The following is a 10,165-nucleotide window of genomic DNA, read 5'->3' as shown; positions in this document are numbered from 1 at the left end:
TTACAGCCAATCATATCAATGATAGACGATGACGTATTCAGTGCGGGGCTTACTGGTATATAAGTATAGGGAGCAGTGCAAACACATCCTTTTATGAAGGAAATCATGTAGTTTTTGTTCTATTTTCAAAGTTTCAATTTATTTAACACACAATCTATTGGTGCTTCCAGCGGTTGCACCTCTGTGGCCGCCATGCTGGATGTAAACAGAGTCGCTCTATCGTCGTCATCGTCTTGAGCCTGCCTCCCCGTTCTGTGATTGGTTCCCTATCTCAGGCGAAGACTTTGTCTTGGTGGCCATGCTAACTTTCTGAGCGAAGTGGAATCTCGCTGGAATGAGAGCATGGGTAAACCCAGGCTAATTTAAGTCCATGTGTGCTCCAAATAAGCCGACGTCATGATTTATTTATGAAATATAAAATGATGTATTGATTTCAAAGAATTAAAAACATCAATATATGTATTCTGTATGTTAAATATTTAAAAAAAGGTGTGACTTCAGATGTAACCTCCTTTTGTAATCATCAACATTTTCATCAGTAACTGTCATTTAATGACACATTTACTTTTCTCAGTAACTGAAACAGATTACACTAACATTTATTTTGTAATTAAATGATGTAACACTGTCACATGGAACTAGTTACTCTCTGCATATTGACACACTCCAGTTTGTATTTGCTCTCAAAGAATTTCACACAGTTCCAAGATTAAAGTTGAGGAAGACAAACACAGACAGCCAAAACAAGGACAGCAGCTGAAGAAAGATAAACTAACATTACAGCTATAATGTACATACTATATACAGGTTTGTCACTCTTCTAAAAAATATATTTTTTACAGATGCTGTTTTTTTGTAAGTCTTGTAAATGGAAAAGGGTTTTTGGGGCTTGTGTGTCCTTCAACTCCAGCTGTGACCTCTTACCTTACAGACATATGACTTAAAGGACCAGTGTGCAAGATTTAGTGGCATCTAGTGATGAGGTGGTAGATTGCATTAACTGAATACCCCTCCCCTCACCCTCTCCGTGCAGGTGTGTAGGAAAACTTATGGGTGGCTACAAAACCCCCAAACGACCCTCTATAGAGCCAGTGTTTGGTGTGTCTGTTCTGGGCTACTGTAGAAACATGGCGGTGCAACATGGCACACTCATTTTAAGGTCATTTAAAATGAGGACTTATTTTCATGGGATTATACTATCATTTAAACATATTTCTGAGTATTATATTCCATTTCTACCAAGTTTGTTCCACTAGATACCACTGCATCTCGCACACTAGTCCTTAAATGACATGGACTACTTTCAAGCACCAGTCTCAGGACACATTTTGCATTATTAGGCCCACAATTAGTAAGATCATAGTAATTATTATTGAACATAACTGGTTTAGGGGGTTTTGGGTTCACAGATTAACCAGTTGTTTTATTTCAGCTGGATCCTCTCATTTCCAAGTTACATGAGAAGAAACAAAAACAGGCCTCAGAGGACAGGTTCAGTTTTTCAAGACTGTTTTAACACAACATTCAGGTACACAACTGAACAATGAAATATGTTCTTATTATCATAACTATCTAACTAACTCCTGTTATATCCATACTGACCATTAGAAGATCCCTTCATAATTGACTTACAATGGAAGTGATGGAGGACAAAATCCACAGTCCTCCTTCTGTATAAACATGTATTTAAAAGTTGAAATGTCTTTCACTGTTCATATGAACATGTGATTGTTGTTTTGTTTTGAAAACTGAATCCTTTAATGACATAACTAATAAGCAACTTGAGCCTTGTTACACTGTAATGCAATAATGTATCCTACATCTTTAAAAGGAACTGTATTAAAGAGATGTAGCATTGTCATATGCATAGTAAATAATGTTGCTACTCTCAATACACGAGAATAACACACACACACACAACAAACACACGAGAATAACACACACACACACACAACAAACACACGACAATAACACACACACACACAACAAACACACAACAATAACACATACACACAACAAACACACAACAATAACACATACACACAACAAACACATGACAATAACACACACACACACAACAAACACACAACAATAACACATACACACAACAAACACACGACAATAACACATACACACAACAAACACACAACAATAACACACACACACAACAAACACACAACAATAACACATACACACAACAAACACACAACAATAACACATACACACAACAAACACACGACAATAACACATACACACACAACAAACACATGACAATAACACACACACACACAACAAACACATGACAATAACACATACACACAACAAACACACGACAATAACACATACACACACAACAAACACATGACAATAACACACACACACACAACAAACACATGACAATAACACATACACACAACAAACACACGACTAACACACACACAACAAACACACGACAATAACACATACACACAACAAACACATGACAATAACAGACACACACAACAAACACACGACAATAACACAAACACACGACAATAACACATACACACAACAAACACATGACAATAACACACACACACAACAAACACATGACAATAACACACACACACACAACAAACACACGACAATAACACATACACACAACAAACACATGACAATAACACACACACACACAACAAACACACGACAATAACACACACACACAACAAACACACGACAATAACACACACACACAACAAACACATGACAATAACACATACACACAACAAACACACGACAATAACACACACACACAACAAACACATGACAATAACACACACACAACAAACACACGACAATAACACACACACACAACAAACACACGACAATAACACATACACACAACAAACACACGACAATAACACACACACACAACAAACACACGACAATAACACACACACACAACAAACACACGACAATAACACACACACACAACAAACACACGACAATAACACACACACACAACAAACACACGACAATAACACACACACACAACAAACACACGACAATAACACACACACACAACAAACACACAACAATAACACACACACACAACAAACACACAACAATAACACACACACACAACAAACACACGACAATAACACATACACACAACAAACACATGACAATAACACACACACACACAACAAACACACGACAATAACACATACACACAACAAACACGACAATAACACACACACACAACAAACACACGACAATAACACACACACACAACAAACACACGACAATAACACATACACACAACAAACACATGACAATAACACACACACACACAACAAACACACGACAATAACACATACACACAACAAACACGACAATAACACACACACACAACAAACACACGACAATAACACATACACACAACAAACACACGACAATAACACACACACACACAACAAACACACGACAATAACACATACACACAACAAACACACGACAATAACACATACACACAACAAACACACGACAATAACACATACACACAACAAACACATGACAATAACACACACACACAACAAACACATGACAATAACACACACACACAACAAACACACGACAATAACACACACACAACAAACACACGACAATAACACACACACACAACAAACACATGACAATAACACATACACACAACAAACACACGACAATAACACACACACACAACAAACACACGACAATAACACACACACACAACAAACACACGACAATAACACATACACACAACAAACACATGACAATAACACATACACACAACAAACACATGACAATAACACATACACACAACAAACACATGACAATAACACACACACACACAACAAACACACGACAATAACACATACACACAACAAACACATGACAATAACACACACACACAACAAACACATGACAATAACACATACACACAACAAACACACGACAATAACACACACACAACAAACACACGACAATAACACACACACACAACAAACACATGACAATAACACACACACACAACAAACACACGACAATAACACACACACACAACAAACACACGACAATAACACATACACACAACAAACACATGACAATAACACATACACACAACAAACACATGACAATAACACATACACACAACAAACACATGACAATAACACACACACACACAACAAACACACGACAATAACACACACACACAACAAACACATGACAATAACACACACACACAACAAACACACGACAATAACACACACACACACACAACAAACACACGACAATAACACACACACACAACAAACACATGACAATAACACACACACACAACAAACACACGACAATAACACACACACACACAACAAACACACGACAATAACACACACACACACAACAAACACACGACAATAACACACACACACAACAAACACACGACAATAACACACACACACAACAAACACACGACAATAACACACACACACAACAAACACACGACAATAAGATGCACACAACATATGGAATTAAAAAATATAAAAAAGACTAAGAAGAAGCTAGATTAAAATAATCTAATTAAATAGGCAAGAGAAGTGCAGAACAACCTGAGCCTGAGTTAACGTCTAAAGTGAGTGTGTGCCCTCCGTTAGCAGGGTGTAGGTCAGTGCTGAGTTTAAACTGGAGCTGAAAAGGTCAGAATTACAGGGCTGATATAAATCTAGAGGACTGAACTGTGATTTAAAGAGGTTTAAAGTTAGTTTACATCTAAGTAGGATTATAAAATAAACCATGATTTAATCCTGATTGAATGTTAATGCTAGTTTGTGGAATACAGGAGGTCAATAAAGAAAGCAATATGATTCAAGCTATTCAACACAAGGAACATTCAACAGAGCTCTCTCTGACTAATATGAGTCTCTTTGTAACACTTACTGTAGTCTCTGAATGCTGATAGTATTACATCATCTCCGTGGTCCGGTTTTGGAGACAATTCCATGAAGATAACAGATTGACAGTCTGATAAGAAACACTTCTGCTGTTGTGAGGTGAAGAAGTTCCACTCAGCTCCATGGTGTGATATGTGAAGCACAGTGCAGGAAGGGCTTTGGATGAGTGTGAGTGAAGAGGAGATGCTCTCATGTTTTATATCCTCTGCTCTGGCTTTTGGAAAACGTGTTTTTCTAACGAGACAACACATAACATCCTGTATCTGTCTATGCAAGCAGCAAGCACAAATGAAAGGCATATTTGTGAACTTGCATCAGATGAACTTGTTGCAGTCGGGTGAAGCTGTGCATCACATCAGTGGTATAAGCAGCTTCATGGTAGCATCTTGTATGTGAGGACCAGGCGTGGAGCTTCTGTCCTTCTAATGGAATGACTACATTGTGTGACATGTTGTGGAACGTTTGTTATTAATTTAACCTTATTGAAATCCTAAATCTATAGTCTACAAGTCCCTGCTTATCAGTGTTTATGGTGAAGTCTTCAAACATAATCATAGTTGATTTCCTGACTGGACTGAACTACACTACAAAAAAGTCTTTAGACTCTGTATAGAGATCCCTTCCTGACATGTTTTAAGGCATATAAAAATGCTCTCCGTTGAATAATAATGTGTGTCTAATATGGTTTAAATATGCACTTAAAAAAAAACAAAAAAAACAGCTGGACACAAGATGTCTCCTAAAAAGTCCATTTCAGTGTATGTGCACTGCAGGCTTCAAATTACACCTCACACTTGTGTAAGTTCCAAAAAGAAAGTGAGCACAGAGAAACTTACCTCCTCCAGCAGTTGAATGTGAACATACAGTACTGAGCATAAGTTTTAGCAACTATGTTTTCAAAAATGAAGCCATGAATAGTTTTGATTCATCAAACAGCAGCAGTTCTCCTCAGTACACCTGCACACAGTGTTTCAGGTACTCAGCAGGTCTGTTGTTCCTCCATCTTGGAGAAGTCGTCACAGTTCTTCTTCTTCTGTGGATTTCAGTGTCTCAGCTGCTTCTGTCTCTTTATGTAATCCCAGACTGACTCCATGATGTTGAGATCAGGACTCTATGGAGGTCAAACCATCTGCTGCAGGACTCCTCCTTCTTCTTCTTCTTCTTATTTAAGATAGTTCTTTATGACTCCGGCTGGATGTTTGGGCTCGTTGTCATGCTGCAGAATACATTTGGGACCAAAGAATGTAAACATCTAAAGTGCCTAAAACTTTTGTACATTACTGTATATCATTCTGCACAGTAAAGTTCAAACATACAACTGAATGTTGTATATATTGCCATGAAATACAAAGTCTTCTGGTTATTAACTGTTGCCTATATGATACATTGTTATTCCGTATTTTTAGAAATGATTCTACCTGCATCATCTGGAGCTGGAGTGGTGTAAAATATTATCATGACATCACATGTGACATTACATAATTAACATTAGCTTCAATGATACAGAGTCACAGCTGAGCATAGACCCACTCATAAGTCATGAGAAGCAGATCAACTGATAGATAACTGATAGATAATGTGTCAGAATACAGTCCAGCCTTCCTCTCTGGGTCAGAGTCAATGCACTGTAGTATATGTATATACTGTACAGTATACTGTATGCAGTAAGTATGTATTATGGAATCAGGACACATCTCCATCTGTTAACACACCAGTGATAATAACTGATCCATCTCCATGGTGACAAAGCAAACACCATCTACTGATGAGTCCCATGAGATGAATTTGAAAGCACTGAAAAAAGCCCCGATCATTTCGCCAACAATTCAATCAATCAATCAATCTTTATTTGTATAGCGCCAAATCACAACAAAGTCATCTCAAGGCACTTTACACATAGAGCAGGTTCTAAACCGTACTCTTCAGGTTTTCATTTTAAAGAGACCCAACATTCCCACATGAGCAGCACTTAGCGACAATGGCAAGAAAAAACTCTTTTAACAGGAAGAAACCTCAGAACCAGGCTCAAAGTGGGAGAACATCTGCCTCGACCGGTTGGGGTAGAGAGGAGAGAGAGGAAGAATAGGAGAGAGAGAGAGGAAGAATAGGAGAGAGAGAGAAGCACATAGAAAATAAACATTGAAGCTAGAAGGTCCGGGACTGGAATCTGTCATCCGGACGTCTACAGGCCCAGATTGCCTGTGAGACGAGAAAGCACAGACAACTCCGGGGAAGAAGTTTAGGTTATTGAATGCATTAATGGTACATGAATGTTATTGGATATATATAGATGGATAGAGAGAGAGAGGAGGAGAGAGGAGCTCAGTGCATCATGGAGGTAGGAGTCCCCCGGCAGTCTAAGCCTATAGCAGCATAAACTAGGAGCTGGCTAACTATAAGCTTTATCAAAAAGGAAAGTTTTAAGCCTACTCTTAAAAGTAGAGAGGGTGTCTGCCCTCCGGACCGAATCTGGGAGATGGTTCCACAGGAGAAGAGCCTGATAACTGAAGGCTCTGCCTCCCATTCTACTTTTAGAGATACTAGGTACCACAAGTAGGCATGCTGGGAGCACAGTGTTCTGGTAGGTACATAAGGTACTATGAGCTCTTTAAGGTATGATGGAGCCTGACCATTAAGAGCTTTAAAAGTGAGGAGAAGGATTTTAAATTCTATTCTAGATTTTACGGGAAGCCAATGCAGTGAAGCTAAAATAGGAGTAATGTGATCTCTCTTTCTAGTTTTTGTCAGAACGCGTGCAGCTGCATTCTGGACCAGCTGGAGAGTCTTTAGAGACTTGTTAGGACAGCCTGATAATAATGAATTACAATAATCCAGCCTTGAAGTAACAAATGCATGGATTAGTTTTTAAGCATCATTTTGAGACAGAATGTGTTTGATTTTTGAAATGTTACGCAGATGAAAATAGGCAGACCTTGAAATGTGTTTTATATGGGAATTAAAGGACAGATCCTGGTCAAATATAACTCCTAGGTTCCTTACAGTAGTACTGGAGGCCAGAGTAATGCCATCCTGAGTAGTTATATCATTGGATAATGTGTTTCTGAGGTATTTAGGGCCAAGCACAATAACTTCAGTTTTTTCTGAGTTTAACAGCAGGAAGTTACAGGTCATCCAGGCCTTTATGTCCTTGATGCATGTTTGTAGTTTAGTTAACTGGTTGATTTCATTAGGCTTTATTGATAGATATAATTGAGTGTCATCTGCATAACAATGAAAATTTATTGAGTGTTTCCGAATAATGTTTCCTAAAGGAAGCATATATAAGGAGAATAGTATTGGTCCAAGCACTGAACCCTGAGGAACACTGTGTCTAACTTTTGTTTGCTTGGAGGATTTATCATTAACATTTACAAACTGAAATCTATCTGACAGATAGGATTTAAACCAATTTAATGCTGTTCCTTTAATACCAATTAAATGTTCAAGTCTCAATTCCCAAGCTCAATAAAGAAGTCAGTATAGGATTTATGTTAATCTATGTGGATTTTTTGCAGTGAATCAATAGTTACTTAAAGGCTCAGGATTTAAAGTTTTAGAGCTTAAAATGGTTATTGTCTGAATGAACTTTAGAAGTAGTTTTTACTGGGTCAGACCAGTAAAGGGGTATTGTTTCAAATGTTTCTGCTTTGGTATCATTGTCACTGTTCTGTTTTTGTTTCTTTGTGCTGTGTTTCCTGTTCCTGGATGGAGCTCTGGACAGGAAGAGAGTGGAGACAATTTGTTGAACTAAACCAAAAGAGGAGAAGGAGCAAAAGTTGCTGCTCCAGCTTGACATCTGGGGCTATTTATAGGGCGTGCTGGATCTGAGTATCTGTGGAAAAGAAACACAGCTGCAGCTGCTTTACGTGATAACAGAGGAGGGTTAGACTCCTCCCTGCCTGCTCACACTGAACCACTCATACCAGGTTATCTCCCACACAAACTGCTTCATCATGCAGTGAATCACTACTGAGCTGGATTTCCAACACTAGTCAAGTTGATTCAGTGAACTCAGGGAAACTGATGACTCTGTGACCTGTGACACAATTCAAAGACATAGCAAGATGACAATGTAAAAGCCACAAAAAGGGAAACCACAGACTGTGAAACATACTTTTTTCTGCCTACTTAAAACAACATGTATGTTTGATGACTTTAGTTTCTTGTAAACTAACAGCTAAAGTATTGCAATGCTGACATAAGATATATATTGTAGGGGATACTTTATTGTATTGGTCGTGGCAGACAAAATATTTTGATCATTTACTCAACAAAACTTAACCATGGTGTAAAAAAGGAATCGTACTGAAGCAAATATATGCACATTCAGAAAAATATTCTTAAAAATGGGCTCACTAAACCTGTTTCTCTTGCTGTAATCATTCCTCTTGTTCATACTGACCATTAGAAGATCCCTTCATAATTCACTTACAAGTGATGGAGGACTAAACCCACAGTCCTCCTTCTGTGTAAACATGTATTTAAAAGTTGATCTGAAGCTAATATAAAGCTTCAGCCTATACTTCCTATACCTATACTACTATACTTCCACCACAGCTCAACAAGGAAACACTAAGAGGGAATTTGATGGTAAAAAGACTGTAAATGTGTCAGATATCACTTGATATGACTAACTCACACTGATGAAGCTCAATAGAAGCTGATCATCTACTTTATAATGACTGTGTGGACATCACTTCCATTGAAAGCACATTTTCAGATGTTTTAATAGTCAGTATGAACAGGAGGAATGATTACAGAGAGGTAAACCTCTTTACTGTTCATATGGACACCTGACTGCTGTTTTAAAACACTTGAAAAATTGTACACATGTTCTTTAAGTTTTATCAGTAATAATAATCATTATGTAGAATTATCCCTTTCAGAATTTTAGTTTTATATTATTTGATTGGATACATTTACAATTAAACAGCAATATCATGTCACTGAGGTGGAAGTCATTGTATCTATCCTGTTGGGTCATAAGAATATCTAAACCAGCTTTATCTAATTCAGCTGCTAGAATAAAATGCTACTTTTGTGATAATGCAACCAGTCAAATAACAGACTGACCACAGTGGCATGTCCACACTTTAAATTGTGCTTTAGTGGGTGAAACATGTTACATTTATTACATGTATGTAATATTAACTCAAAACATCAGTTACTCTCATGTTGAGACATTATTTATGCAG

The sequence above is a fragment of the Scomber scombrus genome, chromosome 20 (genome assembly GCF_963691925.1).
Source record: "Scomber scombrus chromosome 20, fScoSco1.1, whole genome shotgun sequence".
Taxonomy (NCBI): Eukaryota; Metazoa; Chordata; class Actinopteri; order Scombriformes; family Scombridae; genus Scomber; species Scomber scombrus.
This window is presented reverse-complemented; position numbering follows the sequence as displayed.